Raw genomic sequence first — 17,291 nt, 5'->3', positions numbered from 1 at the left:
TGAATAGGACTCCTGGGATTTTTCCATCTCACGAGTTCTTTATTTTAGTAACTTTAGGGGTTTTTCCAACCCCATCGTTAGAGGGATTGTGGTGGTTTTTCCACCTCCGCAACCTTCAGGAAGAGCAGGGTATCTTTAAGTTTTATACTCGGTGGGGGTTTTACCAACTCCACCCACTGGGGGAAAGTGGTGGTTCTCCACCTTCGCGTTCTTTACGAATAGGTTGAGATTTTAGTTTAAGCGTAGTCCCGGTGGGGGGTTTCCCAACTCCATCGGCGTAGAACCGACGGGGTTTCCAACCTCCGTCGCCGTAACTTTAAGGGTACAGGAACAGGATCTTTCTCTTCAAAAGGAGACGATAAGGATTCTTCTCTCTTCCCACAGGGATCCTGGATGGACTGAGCATACCCCGGCATAAGGAAAAGTTCGTCACAAATGGCGCCCGAGCAGGGACACTAAACAAGGAATACACAGAGGCGGAGTACAATCAACAAGAGGATAACAGGTGGTAAAATCACAGGAAGATCACACACGGGAATACAGAGTAGACGCGCACGATGGGAAAGGTAACATGGGTATATTACCTCAACCGCGACGAGCTGGTGAAATATACCATGGAGTTTGAAGTGGACAGCACAGGGAGGTAGAAAAGCTACGGAAACGCTTGGCGAACTTTATCCAGGCACAGGGCAACAACTCAGCGTTTTAGACACGTTTTGAACAATTAGCTCCTCAGCATACCTGGCCGGTCAGGACACCAACACCAACACCAAACAACAACGAATTAGTAGTGCCCGGCGGCAGCGGCCCCGCACCAAAAGTGATATATCAGACGGCGGACCCAAGAGGAAGTTTGCAAACGCCGATATACGCCACGCACCAGCCGGTGTCGCACGCCAACGTAATGGACCGAGTACGTAAGTGGGGTTTGAGGAGCGGGTGGAGGAGCTGGCCGACAGTTACGAAGTTGGTCGCGATTCCATCCCACGAGCGTTACCTGACTTGCTGAAGGCCAAGGCCTTGGTGTGGTACCGGAACAACAACAGGCAGTGGAAAGAGTGGCAAGCCTTCAAGAAGGACTTTCTAAAACTTTTCCTCAGCTCGAGGTATTTCGAGCAGCTAGATGATGAGATCCGGCAGCGTGTGCAACGAGCGGGTGACAGTTTAAAGATTATGTTTTATCGTTACAGGCACTCATGTGTCACGCTAACTACAACGGCGAGCAGAAGCTGATTCGGATTTACAGAAATTGTCGACGAGAATACCAACTTTACATCAAACGGAGCGAGTTCACCAGCCTAGAGGAACTGGTAAGCATGGCCGAGGACTACGAAAACATCATACCGGAGAAAGAACCGCTGAGTCCAGCGGCGAAACCTTTTGTGCCGCGACGGCCAGCCGAGCATTATCACTCTATGTACGAAGATGAGAGACAAGGAGATCGGAGACCGGAAGCGCAACGACAAGGGAGCACGCCAGAGCATGCGACGATACCGCACCAAGGGCCCATCGATCCATGGAACGCATGCAGGCTATGCGGAGAAAGCGGACACTACGCACATGGGTGTCGAAACGAACGAAGAGATTTCTGCTGGCAGTGTGGCCGAGTAGGTATACTAACGAGTGACTGCTGTCATGGAGAGCAGGGAAACGGGCAGAGACCCCATTGGTATCGAGGGGTGACGTCTCAACAAACCCAACCTCGTACTCAGTAAGCACATTTAGGCAGACCCAAGGGCGAATCTTGGCTGCAGTAACCTTGGATGGAGAGAAGTCATGGCGTCAGTAGATATGGGGGCGACACCAAGTTTCATCAGCGAGAAGACAGCGGCGAAAATAGACGCACGGAGGTAAGGGAGACTATACAGACGAATTTGAAGTCAAATGGATGGTGAGAATGCGGTACCATGGAAGTTATGCGTGCCGACATTGGAGAGGCGAAGAGTGCTTAACGAGATTCACGACACACCAAGCGCAGGACACATGGGGTTACGGAAATCCATCGCGCGTGCAATGATGCGGTATTACTGGCCTGGGATGTTCAGGGACGTACGGAAGTACGTGCAACCGTGGCACGCATGCCAAATCTACAAACCCAGCCAACAAAAAGCTGCAGGTAAGATGTTCACGCAGATTTCAGATGAACCTTTTGCTATCGTTTGTGCAGATTTCATCGGACCACTCTCTCGTTCGAAGCATGGTAATACAATGGCATTAGTTTTCGTAGATCGATTCTCGAAATGGGTATATGTCATAGCAATACGGAAAGCAACGACGGAGAATCTGATCAGGGGAATGAGAGAGAGGATTTTGGCACGATTTGGCGCACCAAAAGTTCTAATAACAGACAATGAGCACAGTTCACGAGCAGGCATTTTAAGAAATTTTTACAAGAGGCTGGCATAACGGCACCGTACACACCGCAAGAGAACCCGACGGAGAGAGCGAATCGTAACATCATGAGGATGATAGCGCAATTCACTGGGAAGGAGCATAAGACATGGGATGAGTTGTTGCCAGAGATTACACTAGCACTGAATACGAGCGTATGCGAGCCAACAGGCTACAGTCCAGCATTCGTGGTACAGGGTAGGGAACCGAGGATCCCCAACGCCCTCTACGATGAGCAAACATTTGGCACAGGCGAGGAGAAGGTGGCTCTCAGTGAAAAGATGGCGCAAATGAAAGAGGTATATCAGATGGCACGTCGTAGACAACAGCAAGCATCAGCGGAGCAGGCAAGGCTTTATAATTTACGTAGAAGACAGTGGCAACCGGCGCTGGGCGACTTGGTACTAGTAAAAGAGCATCAGCTGTCCAAGGCAGTGGACAACTTCGCAGCAAAGTTAGCACCAAGATATAGTGGGCCTCATCGTGTAACGAACTTCGTATCGCCCGTAATCGTCGAACTAGTCAAGGTGGATAACGGCAAAAGAAGGACGGCACATATAAGCGAGCGTGGTAAGTCAAAAGCGTGCCGCCAAGCCCGAATGGGGGCTTCACCGAAGTTCCCATCGGGGAACAAACGATACGGCCGACGACGATAGCAACAAAACAACATGCACCATCATCCGCATCGTGTAGTAGAAACCCGAAACAACATTTCACCGAGATATCCACCGAGGAACACACAGAGCAACTGGCCGTAGTAAGAGCAACGCCACGCGCGTCAACATCGCAAACAGTCCAGGTCACGGAAGAAGATCAGATGGATTACAGCACGGTAGCGATATGTGTTTCACTAGCACTCGCCAATTCAGGTGCAAATGGTTTCAGAATCGAACGCGCAGACATAATCAACAATCAACATGTGTTAGATGGATACCGGAGTGGGTGGCACACAGCACAAGCGCAAGCCCCAACCCTGGACAACGGGATCCAGATGGCGATGAGCTACGCCAACAACATAGCTAGCCAATGCTATAACCTGATAACCGAATTCTGCATAACATTTCATTTTAGAACAAGGCCCAGATCGCGGGAGATTACCCCATAAGGAACGCAAGCATTGACCGCTACGAGAAATTGAATTTAACAATGGTGCCAGTAAGTCACATTGCGGCAGGTGAGGGGAGAGTGTGAGGACCCAAATCCACCGGCTTTGGGCCCACACATTAGAACCTAGATAATCTACAATTACAAATTATATATCTTTTTTCGAAACACCCTAATGTATATGACAATGAATTTACATCAGTCCATATAGCATGTAAAACATATAAACCTGAATTATATAAATTGAATTTACACACATAAAATAATAATTTTTCTCAAACACCCTAATATACACTTACATATTTATTATTTCCCAAAAACATAATTTTCTCTGCCCGCATATGGCAAATATTTTGGGGGGATATTATATTTTGCATAGAGATCAAACGGGAAAAACTTTGGCTTTGCATTGAGATCAACATTGAAGCGAACCGTCAAGGCGGACATCGCACAAAGAGGAAACAAAAAAATGCAATGTACTAGAAAGACGTCAACTCGGCATACCAACAACACATCATGAATACTAGGCAGCCATAAACATTACACTTGCAAGTTACATACGAAGGGCACCCAACTCGTTGACAACAAGAAGGCACAATAAGCAGGCAGCAGAGGGAAATTGAAAGTAACTATGCTAACTAACTGGAGATGCGTACCAACGAACTCGCATGCTAGGGGGCAGTCCAGAGGGAATTACTACATATGTAATTTAGAAATAAATACTTATATGCAAGTAAATAATCGAATATAAACCGTAACTTTAAGGGTAGTTTTGCAATTGTTTTGAATAAAGAGTTTATAACGTTTAAACAACAAACAGGATCTTTCTCTTTAAAAGGAGACAACAGGGATTCTTCTCTCTTCCCACATGGATCCTGGACGGACTGAGCATACCCCGTCATAAGGAAAAGTCCGTCACAAATTGGGAAGGCCCATACAAAGTTGTAAAGCCGATCAACGATGTAGTGTACCGCATACAAACAAAATTAGCAACACTAAGGGAAACTATCATCTCTAAGCCGATGCTAAGCAGTGACTTGTCTGCACATATGTACGTACACGCAGCGGAGAAGAGACGCACAAACGCATGCAGATATCTTATCTGAGATGCTCCCAAAAGTATGCAATTATAATTTTGTTCACACATACACGCGGATATGAGAAGCCATAAACGTAGTAATTTTATAGCTCATAACCAACAAGAAACCCAGATATAAAATACCTTGGTATACAAAACGATTGTTAAAAGTTAAGAATTTAAGAAACAAATATTTCAAGAAGTTTAAATTGTCCAAATCTGTTATATATAAAGAGAAATTTCTGTTTTATTCAAGTAAATTTAAATCCATGAACAGGGACTTGAAGCGTAATTATACTCGTAAGTTCGAATCGGATATAAAGCAAAACTCGAAATCATTTTGGAGATATGTCAATTCCAGAAAATCGTGTTCGAGTATACCTTCTCTTGTCTATCTCAATGAGACCAAAGCGCACTCCACTATTGAAGCTGCTAATCTCTTTGCTGATTTCTTCAAGTCAAACTTCGAAGCTGGCACTGACTTTGATCAGGTGTGTTACACGAACATAAATTCCCCAATAAATTTTGGATCGCTAACCCTAACGCTCGCTGATATAGAAGAAGGAATCCGACAACTGAAGATGTCTACTAAAACCGATGTGGATGGGTTGTCTTCATACATATTAAAAAAATGTTCTGCCCTTGCTTCCCCATTGTTAGTTCTGTTCAATAAATCACTCGAGTACTATCACTCCAGTGTTTAAAAGTAGTCATAAGAACAATATTGCGAATTATCGGCCAATTTCAAAGATATCCTCAGTCTCAAAACTATTTGAGGCTATAGTTAAAAATAAAATTTATTTTACGGTAAATCACTTGATCTCCGCTCAACAACACGGTTTTGTTAAAGGTCGCTCAACAGTCTCAAACCTCGCTGTATTTTCGGAATACTGCATTTCTGCGTTTCAAAATCGCCTTCAAGTTGATTCAGTTTACACTGACTTTTCAAAAGCTTTTGACAAGGTGAACCACAAAATTTTATTATTGAAACTGACAGCTCTAGGATTTCATTCCACTCTTTTAAAATGGCTTGAATCCTATCTCTCCTCTCGTAATGTGTGGTTACGGTTGATGGGGCATCATCTGATCCCTTAATTGCGACTTCTGGGGTTCCACAGGGTAGCATACTGGGCCCGCTTCTCTTCGTAATTTTCATCAATGATATAACCAGCTGTTTCAATTACGCAAATTTTCTGTTGTACGCTGATGATCTTAAGATTTTTTCGACAATTACGAGCAATGAAGACATGGTAAGGCTACAATCTGATATAGATAATGTTGCCGACTGCTGTAAACGTAATAAGTTGAATCTTAATATAAACAAGTAAGGACGGGACTGTCTTCGGCTATGCCGAAGACTTCATACCTTTCATGAATGGGGCTGAACAATAATCTTATCCCGTTCGTAATCTCCGAATAATCGGATGTATAAGATAAGAAATATCTAGGAACAGATCTACATACCTAAACGATTTTTAAGATAAATATAAAATAAAAAATAGGTAGGTACTTTGTGTGAGGATGCAAAGTTTCAGGTTTTTTGTGGTCTGCGTGTAAAAACTATGACTACGAATCACGTATTTCAACAATATATGACGTAAACGTAACTATTTGATGAAATGTTATGAATTTTGAAGCTTCTAGCCGTAAAAAAGGGGCAAAAATGACAGTTTATATGAAGTATATAATATATATACCACCGATCTCTATGATTTTTTCAGACAACAATATATGCTATATACGTAAGCATTTTGTGAAATTTGAAGCTTCTAGCTGTTAAAACGGGGCAGAAATTGCGCAAAGTTTCTTATCTGAACAATCGCTTGTATGAGATATCTACTATATATACAACCGATCTCTATGATTTTTTCAGACAACAATATATGCTAGCCGTAAAAAAGGGGCAAAAATGAGAGTTTATATGAAGTATATAATATATATACCACCGATCTCTATGATTTGTTCAGACAACAATATATGCTATATACGTAAGCATTTGGTGAAATTTGAAGCTTCTAGCTGTTAAAATGGGGTAGAAATTGCGAAAAGTTTCTTATCTGAACAATCGGTTGTATGAGATATATACTATATATACAACCGATCTCTATGATTTTTTCAGACAACAATATATGCTATATACGTAAGCAATCGGTGAAATTTGAAGCTTATAGCTGTTAAAATGGGGTAGAAATTGCGAAAAGTTTCTTATCTGAACAATCGGTTGTATGAGATATATACTATATATACAACCGATCTCTACGATTTTTTCAGACAACAATATATGCTATATACGTAAGTATTCGGTGAAATTTGAAGCTTCTAGCTGTTAAAATGGGGCTAAAATTTGCGAATATATATATATATATACTATATATACCACCATATATATACTATATATACCACCGATCTTTATGATTTTTTCAGACAACAATATATGCTATATACCTAAACATTCGTTGAAATTTGAAGCCTCTAGCTCTTAAAATGGGGCAGTAATTACGAAAAGTTCCTTATCTGAACAATCGGCTGTGGGGGATATATACTATATATACGACCGATCTCATCAATTTTTTCAGGCAACAATATGTGCAATATACGAAAGTATATGGTGAAGTTTGAAGCTTCAATCTGTTAAACTGGGTAAGATATTACAAAAATCCTCTTTTTCTGAAAAATCGGTTGTATGGAGGATATATGCTATAGTGGTCCGATCCGGTCGGTTCCGACAAATGTCTAATCGGACACCCAAATACACCCGCTCACCAAATTTTATCAAGATATCTCAAAAATTGAGGGACTAGTTTGCATACAAACAGAGAGACGGACAGACGGACAGACGGACATGGCTAAATCAACTCAGCTCTTCAACCTGATTATTTCGGTATACTTAATGGTGGGTCTATCTATTTTCCTTTAAGGACTTACAATTTTCGGTTTCGTGACGAAATTAATATACCATTTCATTTTCATGAAAGGTATAAAAATAGGTAGGTAATCTGTGTGAGGATGCAAAGCTTCACGTTTTTTGTGGTCTGCATGTCAAAACTATGACTACGAATCACGTATTTCAAAAATATATGACGTAAACGTAACTATTTGATGAAATTTGATGAATTTTGAAGCTTCTAGCCGTAAAAAAGGGGCAAAAATGAGAGTTTATATGAAGTATATAATATATATACCACCGATCTCTATGATTTTTTCAGACAACAATATATGCTATATACGTAAGCATTTTGTGAAATTTGAAGCTTCTAGCTGTTAAAACGGGGCAGAAATTGCGCAAAGTTTCTTATCTGAACAATCGGTTGTATGAGATATCTACTATATATACAACCGATCTCTATGATTTTTTCAGACAACAATATATGCTATATACGTAAGCATTTTGTGAAATTTGAAGCTTCTAGCTGTTAAAACGGGGCAGAAATTGCGCAAAGTTTCTTATCTGAACAATCGCTTGTATGAGATATCTACTATATATACAACCGATCTCTATGATTTTTTCAGACAACAATATATGCTAGCCGTAAAAAAGGGGCAAAAATGAGAGTTTATATGAAGTATATAATATATATGATTTGTTCAGACAACAATATATGCTATATACGTAAGCATTTGGTGAAATTTGAAGCTTCTAGCTGTTAAAATGGGGTAGAAATTGCGAAAAGTTTCTTATCTGAACAATCGGTTGTATGAGATATATACTATATATACAACCGATCTCTATGATTTTTTCAGACAACAATATATGCTATATACGTAAGCAATCGGTGAAATTTGAAGTTTATAGCTGTTAAAATGGGGTAGAAATTGCGAAAAGTTTCTTATCTGAACAATCGGTTGTATGAGATATATACTATATATACAACCGATCTCTACGATTTTTTCAGACAACAATATATGCTATATACGTAAGTATTCGGTGAAATTTGAAGCTTCTAGCTGTTAAAATGGGGCTAAAATTTGCGAAAATATATATATATATACTATATATACCACCATATATATACCACCGATCTTTATGATTTTTTCAGACAACAATATATGCTATATACCTAAACATTCGTTGAAATTTGAAGCCTCTAGCTCTTAAAATGGGGCAGTAATTACGAAAAGTTCCTTATCTGAACAATCGGTTGTGGGGGATATATACTATATATACGACCGATCTCATCAATTTTTTCAGGCAACAATATGTGCAATATACGAAATTATATGGTGAAGTTTGAAGCTTCAATCTGTTAAACTGGGTAAGATATTACAAAAATCCTCTTTCTTTCTGAAAAATCGGTTGTATGGAGGATATATGCTATAGTGGTCCGATCCGGTCGGTTCCGACAAATGTCTAATCGGACACCCAAATACACCCGCTCACCAAATTTTATCAAGATATCTCAAAAATTGAGGGACTAGTTTGCATACAAACAGACAGACGGACAGACGGACAGATGGACAATGGCTAAATCAACTCAGCTCTTCAACCTGATTATTTCGGTATACTTAATGGTGGGTCTATCTATTTTCCTTTAAGGACTTACAATTTTCGGTTTCGTGACGAAATTAATATACCATTTCATTTTCGTGAAAGGTATAAAAAGTGCTCACATGTTTGCTACTCAAAGTCTCGCTGTCCGTTACCCACATGGTATAAAATCGATGGTCTTCGATTATCCACTTTAAGTGAAATTACTGATCTTGGTGTTGTATTCGATTGTAAATTTCTGTTTCAAACCCATTTGAATTACATAATAGCGAAGGCATATTCAACACTTGCCTTCATCAAACGATTTAGCTCTGATTTTACCGATCCTTACACATTAAAATTGCTATACACCTCTCTTGTGCGGTCTAAATTAGAATACGCCGTCTTTATCTGGAGGCCATTCTATAATTGTCACATTACCAGGCTTGAACGTGTGCAAAAAGTTTTTGTTCGCTTTGCCCTACGGTCGTTGCATTTCAATGACCCGATTCCTTCTTAGAGTAGTCGCTGTTTGCTCATAAGCCTAAAATCGTTAAACAGCAGACGTTCTATTCTGTCTCTCACCTTTGTTTTTGACTTGATAAGTGGAGCGATTGACTGCCCATTTCTGCTGGCCAGAATTTGTTTCAACATCCCACAGAGGAGTCTACGCAATCACGATACTTTCTGGCTGGACACGGTTAGAACAAATTACGCGTCTAATGCTCCAATTTCAAGAGCTTTAAAAGAGTTTAATATGCTATCAAATCCTGTGGGTCTGGACTTTTCCTCCACAAAACATATGTTTAAATCGATATTAAATGTCTTATGTACGTAAACTTTTAGGTAACTTTTAGTTTTTACGATTAAATAACTGTGTGTCTATTTTTTTCTTGTAATCTGTATGAAAATGTTCACATTTTCTAGATTAAAACGAGATAAATAAATAAAAAAATAAATAAATTCTAGAATTCTGGAAGCGCCTAGAAGATGCGAACGAGAAATCATAGAGTATGAAAAGGCAGCAACAATAAAGGCACGACAATCAGTTTCAATTAAGACGCTATTTGGTGAGCAAAAGTAGTGTTATTGTGAAGAACTTTAATAAACGCCATTTGCATTATTGAATAGTGGAGTTATTTATTCAACAGTTTAGTGATTCGAACTTAGCAGAAGGTTGCAAATAAGAGGATATAAGAGATAATACTAAAAATGAGGCAAAATAAAATAAAATAAAATAAAATAAGATAAAATACAATTAAATTAAACTAAATATACGAAAAATAAAGTAAACTATAATAAAATAGAATGTAATAAAATAAAATATAATGAAATAGTATAAAACAGAATAGAAAAAAGGGAATAACTAAATAAAAGGCCAATTTTAAAAAGTGAAAGAATAAAATGAATAAATAAAAAGGAATCTTAAAAGGTATACCACTACTTATTTACAAATAGGACTTATAATTATGACTTACAACTAAAACTTATATATAGAGCTTTAAATTAAAGCTTACAGCTAGAGAAAAAAATTTAATAATTTTAAAAAATTTTCCCCCTATATTGCAAAAAAAGGAAGGAGAAAAAGGGGCAAAACAAAAAATTTAAAATGTATGTTTTTGCATAGTTTATGGTAACTTTTTTTAAATAGACCTTGTATTTTTTTTCATATATATAATGAGTTGGAAATATACTGTTATAATTTAAATGGGAATGTTGATATTGTGATGAATATTACCATCTCTAAGCTGGTACTAAGTAAATGCACAACAACAAAACATTAAAGCAAGCTACATAAACACATTAATCATCATTACCCACATACATACAAGGCAACGAAGAAATAACTCACACACAGATCACACACAGTCATCAGTTGAAGTAGTACTCACATGTACACGCGCACATGGCTATGCGAGAGGCTATAAACTACAGATACACATGCGACGCGTATAGCTGGTAACCAAGTAGAAATTTCTAGCAGAAGAAACGTCTAGACATTTGGGCACAGAGTATCAAAGCAGCGAATGCTGAGTAGTCAGTAATCAGTTTGATTTAAGCACGCTATAGGTTGCGAAGTTAAGTGTTGAAGTGAAGTACTTCCAAATTAGTCTAATAAATACCATTTTAGCATTATTGAATATTGGAGTTATTTATTCAACAGTTTACCGATTCGAACATTAGCAGAAGATTTGGAATAAGCAGAATTTCCCTAAATTCGTTTCAATTGGTGTCAGAAGAGGAATTGTTGAATAAATATTTTGGGTACAACAAGGATATGGCAAAGTGGAGTGAATTGAAGATCCAGCAACTGAAGGAAGAGTTGGAGAGCCGTGGCACAGTGGCGCCCCTGCCGTTAAAGCATGGCAAAAATCAAAAAAATCATGAAAGCGTTCGCTAAATCTAATACATGCTTCTAATAGAGAATTTTCCAGGGATCAAGAATATAGAACTGTTTTTTCACAGGAAATTATAGTTTACTAGGTAGAGCCGCTCAAGGTTGACCAGTTTCAACATTGGGAAAAATTTGAAAATTTTCTTCTTTTTAGTTGTATTTAAAATGGTTTTGTGAGTAAATAAGGCAACCGGTTGTCGTTTTCTTGTATAGCAATTAAAGATAATTTAATTTAGGATTGAAACAAAAAAAAAAAAAATTGTTTTTTTTTTGGTAAAAGTTGGCGGATATACCTGTTTTTCGAAATGCCTATTTTTAGGCCCTTTTTTAAACTATATACCTGTTTTTCGAAATGCCTATTTTTAGGCCCTTTTTAAAACTTTGATGGGAAAAAAAATGTTAAAATATGTGCTCCGTGAAATTAACAGTAGTTATTTGTGAAATATTCAGTTATCTAAATTCATAAAGTCTACCTGCGTCCAGCTGCAACTTCATTTTTTATATCAAATAAAGTTAAACAACCTTGGGCATAAATACGCGCCTGAGCAGGTATATATAATTCAGTACGGCCGTAAGGGTTATTGGAGGGTTATTTGAGGGTTATCAACATACATTTTTTTAGTTACGAAGTGTATACCTGAAATTCATTTTAATAATTTGAGTAGGTATATAAAGCTGTCCATCATACAGTGCATATTACATTCGTCTTTTGGAGATTAAGGAACTAAGTATTCTGTTTACTTAAATAAAGTGAATAGTATTTTTAAAAATTATTTCACAATTTAATATTTAGTTAGATACACTCGAAGCCAATTCTAATATGTATCTAGAAAACTCGAAACTATTTGGGGTGTTTAAATCTACAAAGTCAAGACGGGACTTCGTTGATGCTATTATGAGAGAATTAGCGAGTGAAGCAAGCATTAAAGAAAAGGAAGGCCTGGAAGAAAAAATTGGTTTACAATACATTATGATAGAAAGAAAATGGAAGGACGTCTTTCGTAACAATTCAAAATTTCTAAGTAAGCATGAAAAGTGGCTAGCTGACAAAACTTTTTTGGACGAAGAAACGCCTAGCACCTCAACCAATCCAACTAGAGGGGACCAACAAAACCCATAGAAGAGTGTTCTACCTACACAAGGAAAAGGAAGCTGTCTGGTACCACAAAAGCTATGGCCACGACTCATCTTTCAGAAGCACTGGCTATTAAATATAAAAAAGACGAAGAAAACGTGAAGTTTCATATAACAGAAGCAGTTGCGGTAGCAAGTTCAGTGCAACTGATGAGAATCAAAAACAGCATTCCCACACCACCAAATACGCTGCCTAGGAAATACACTCCCGAAAAAGCTTTGGCGCGCTTTAACGAAGGAAAAATATATTATATTGCGTAAGTCATTATTGCAACGTAATGCCGATATTTTACCTGGATACAAAAAAATTACTGAAGCCAAGAAAGAAGCAGTTCCTCTAAATCCCAAAATAACCGAAGTATCAGTTGAAATTGAGCTACAAAACCTATTGGATCATACGTCTACACGACTCCTTCAAAGTTTTACTGAAGAAAAGTTGAAATCACTGCCAAAGGAGCTAGCATTGATAACTAAGTGGGGCTGTGATGGATCATAAGGACAAAGCGCATATAAACAAAGAATAAATGTAGACGATGAAACAACTACAGATAGTAATATGTTTATGGCTTCTATTGTTCCATTACGATTAAAAGTGAAGCTTCAGAATATTGGAAAAATCCACGTCCGTCATCAACTATATTTTGCCGCCCGATATTATTTAAATACGAGAAGGAGTCTTCGAAACTCATAAAAACTACAGTGAGTGATATAAAAAATCAAATTGCCAAATTAGAACCAACAATAATTGAAATTGAATAGGGGAATGTCATTACAATAAAGCATGATTTTCTTCTAACAATGATCGATGAAAAAGTTTTGAACTTAATAACAAATACGACATCTACAATGAAATGTCCAATTTGTAAGAAGAGCCAAAAGGACTTTGAAAATCTTGATGATTCAATAACTGACGAACTAAATTATGAGTATGGAATATCTCTTTGCATGCTAGGATAAGATGTATGGAATTTATTTTGAAGCTGGCTTATACACTACCACAACAAGGAGAAGTTTTCGACGACAATACAACATGGAAGGAGAAACAAAACAGGAAAAAAAAATAATTCAGGATGCATTCTATAAAGAGGTTGGCATTAGAGTTGACTGTACAAAATGTGGATACGGAAATACAAATGATGGTGACTCCTCAAGAAGATTTTTTGAAAACGATGAAGTGACTGCTCGCATAACAGGAGTTGATAGAGATATTGTGGAAAGATTGGGAGTAATTTTAAATATTTTAAACTGCCATGAACTAGTTAATGGACCCAAATTTGGAGAATATTCATCTAAAACTACAGAGTTGCTGCATCAAAAGTATCCTGAGAAGAAACTTACACCAACTGCACATAAAATTTTAGCACATGGAAAAGATTTATTAGAGTACCAGTGCTTACCATTAGGAGAATTGTCTGAAGAAGCTCAAGAATCTAAGAACAAGGATGACAAAATATATAGATGTATGAACACTTGCAAAGTATCACGAGTTAGACAAAAAGAAGACCTTTTCAACATGTTAGCTATCTCTTCTGATCCAGTCATATCATCTATGAGGTATGTAAGAACACAAAAAGATCTTACAGATGCGTATAGCTCAGAAATGGTTTCTTTGTTAGATATATGTTCCAGTGACGATGACTATGTTAGGATAAAATAAGTTTCTCACTTCTTATCACAACAATGAAAAAGAGATTTACTAATCAATTTTGTTACTTTATTGAAAAATAAGACATCTATGTACAAGTTAATTTTTTATTTCAAATAAAAGAATTAATTAATTTAGTAATTTATAAATATATACTTTTCGTTATTGCATTTCTCTAAAGTTTATCAAATTTATTTTAAAGCTTAGGCATTTCGCCTTCAAACGAGTATTAAATTTTTATAGAAATCAATACGTCTATCGAGTTTGGTACAAATTGGTAAAGCGGTTACTAAGATCAAACTTTTTAGCATAAATGGGCAGTGCCACTCCCCTTTTCCAAAATTCGTTGGCTGTTTAATCTTTGGCTCAAATAAAATTTCATTGAACCACTTTCAATAACTTTTAGTTATTAATAAAATACATATTTACATATTTGGCTTGTAAATTAAAAAAAAAAAAATCTAAAATTTTACGATGAATTTTGAAACACCTTGTTATTGTGCCACCAAAAACAGACGTTTGAGTTTTATAAGGGTATTGCCATTTAAAAGAAACAATACGTCTATCGATTTTGGTAGTTATTGATTACGTGACTACTTAGATACAACTTTTTAACATAAGTGGGCAGTGCCACGCTATCTTATCAAAATCGTTAGTTTATCATATTTAATGCTTAAATACGTCATTATAAGACAAATCTCATTTTATTTTTTTTTATTTTTTACTAAAAACATTTTGTTTTTGCATTTTTCTAAAAATTTTCGAATTTGACGAATTTTTTTGAAGCACCCTGTGACATTCTGAGCTTTCACACAATAAAACTTCAAATAATTAGCTTTCATTTGCATTTAAAATTTTTAAAATATCTTCATTGGTTCAAAAGTTATGATTTTTGCAAAGAAAAAACTCAAAAGGCGCCACTGTGCGTGGATTGGATACAACCGCCAATAAACTCGAACTTCAGGCACGACTACGAGAGGTAATGGAATCAGAAGGATTAAACGTGGAAGAGTATGTCTCTCATTTTGATGGCGATGAAATAACAAAAAATGGAGAGAAAAACGAAACATCGCAGGCAGTTACCAGCACAGACTGGAAGAGTATGTCTTTCACCTTGATGGCGATGAAATAACAAAAATTGAAGAGAAAAACGAAACATCGCAGGCAGTTACCAGCACAGACTTGGACATAATATTGGCTGCAATATGTGCACTAACATCGACAGTAACATCCAAGATTGAAGCACAAGAAACGCGCATAACAGAAATGTCATCACAAATATTCACCAACATGTCATCGCAACTGGAATCACAGGAGACACGTATAACATCCAAGTCGGAAGCAAAGAAAGCACGCATTTCAGAAATGTCGTCGCAATGTCATCTCAACTGGAAGAACAGCAGACATATGTATATGACATCTCAGTTGGCTGAGCAGTTGAAAGCACAAGAGGCCGCATAACCTCGCAGCTGGAGGCACAGGAAGCAAGGGTATCATCAAAACTTGAATCGCAGGATGCAAAAATTGCACAATTTAAAAGGTCGTATGGAGCAATTACAACTAAACGCCGGCTGTTCCAGCGAGCAATCCGAAGGTAAAAACTCCATCTTTTGACGGTTCTGTTCCTTTCCAGGTCTTTAAGCTACAGTTTGAAAAGACCGCAGCAATGAACAACTGGAATGCTGAAGGTAAAGTTGCAGCTCTATTCGTAGCACTGAAGGGGCCAGCAGCCGAAATCCTACAGACAATTCCCGAAGGAGAGCGGAACAACTATGAATCGTTGATGGCTGCTGTAGAACGACGATACGGAAGCGAAAACAGGAAGCAGATATATCAAATTGAGTTGCAAAACCGCTACCAAAAAGCTAATGAGACTTTGTAGGAGTTTGCGTCGGATGTTGAAAGGCTGGCCCATCTAGCAATTGAAGACGCACCCAGGGAATACACCGAATGGGTAAAAATCCAGAGCTTCATAAATGGCACACGAGACGTCGAAACGAAATGAGCTACATATGCGAATCCGAAACTAACATTTTCTGAAACGGTATCCCATGCACTAACTCAGCAAACTGCCTCACTTTTGAGTAAGCCCGCATACAAAGCTCATCGCGTGGAAGTGTAAAGGCCAGACTGGGTAGACACAATTTTGGAAGCATTAAAAGGAACGCAACAGAAAAACGATGAAGCCGTCAAATGTTTTAAGTGTGGAAAGCCATGGCACATTGCACGTTATTGAGTACCAACCCTAATAGTTCCAACAATATGGGTGCCCGTAAACGCAGAGCTGAAGGAGATGAGCAAATCTCCAAATCTACTCAATCGTTAAACTAAACCGAGTCAGCCGCAAGGGGCGACAGCTGGCTCCCGCAATTGAATGCCCCATAATCTCTATCCCGCAAATTGGAAGGTCAAGCAATCTTATTGTCAGAGGACATGTTGATGGAAAGGATCGTTTCCTGACTGTAGATACGGGTGCATCTCATTCCATCATTCGATCAGATTTAGTCAACAAGAAGATAAGGCCATTGCTTGGAGCAAGATTGCGTACAGCCACGGGAGAGGACACCCAGGTAATTGGAGAAGTAGCATGTGAAATAGCAATAGGGAACGTCACGGTACTACACAATTTTATAGTGGCAGAGATTGTTGATGAAATCATAATTGGAGTGGATTTCTTAATCGACCAATGCATCAAGATCGACATGCAAAACATGACGATGCGATATAAGAACATGGATATGCCTCTTAATTTCAGACGAGAAAGGCTACAGCAGTAAACGTGCGCTTGTGGAAGAGAGTCAGCAAATACCACCAAAATCAGAAGCAGTCATCTGGGCAAAGGTTGATGGAGATTGTGGGACAAACAAATTGTGGGGAGCAAACAAAACAACACCGAACGTACTTGTAGGAAAAACCCTGGCTATAACAAAACAAGCGGCCACCGTGGTGTGATGGGTAGCGTGCTCCGCCTATCACACCGTATGCCCTGGGTTCAACTCCCGGGCAAAGCAACATCAAAATTTTAGAAATAAGATTTTTCAATTAGAAGAAAATTTTTCTAAGCGGGGTCGCCCCTCGG

General features: G+C 38.2%; 1 protein-coding gene across 2 annotated transcripts in view; it reads left to right on the top strand.

The window, feature by feature from the left end:
• Positions 1-17,291, top strand: part of LOC137237120 (uncharacterized) — a 137,724-nt gene that overhangs the window by 76,975 nt on the left and 43,458 nt on the right. The window contains exon 3 of one of the 2 annotated variants that reach the window (XM_067760395.1): positions 385-423. The exons of the other annotated variant lie outside the window; for it this stretch is intronic. The gene's annotated coding sequence lies outside the window, so the exon portion shown is untranslated. Of the gene's footprint in view, positions 1-384; positions 424-17,291 lie in introns of those variants that run through there. 2 annotated transcript variants of the gene reach the window in all.

The sequence above is a fragment of the Eurosta solidaginis genome, chromosome 1, assembly GCF_040869045.1.
Source record: "Eurosta solidaginis isolate ZX-2024a chromosome 1, ASM4086904v1, whole genome shotgun sequence".
NCBI classification, from domain to species: Eukaryota; Metazoa; Arthropoda; class Insecta; order Diptera; family Tephritidae; genus Eurosta; species Eurosta solidaginis.
The sequence above is the reverse complement of the archived record's forward strand: the minus strand, read 5'-3'. Positions and strand labels throughout refer to the sequence as shown.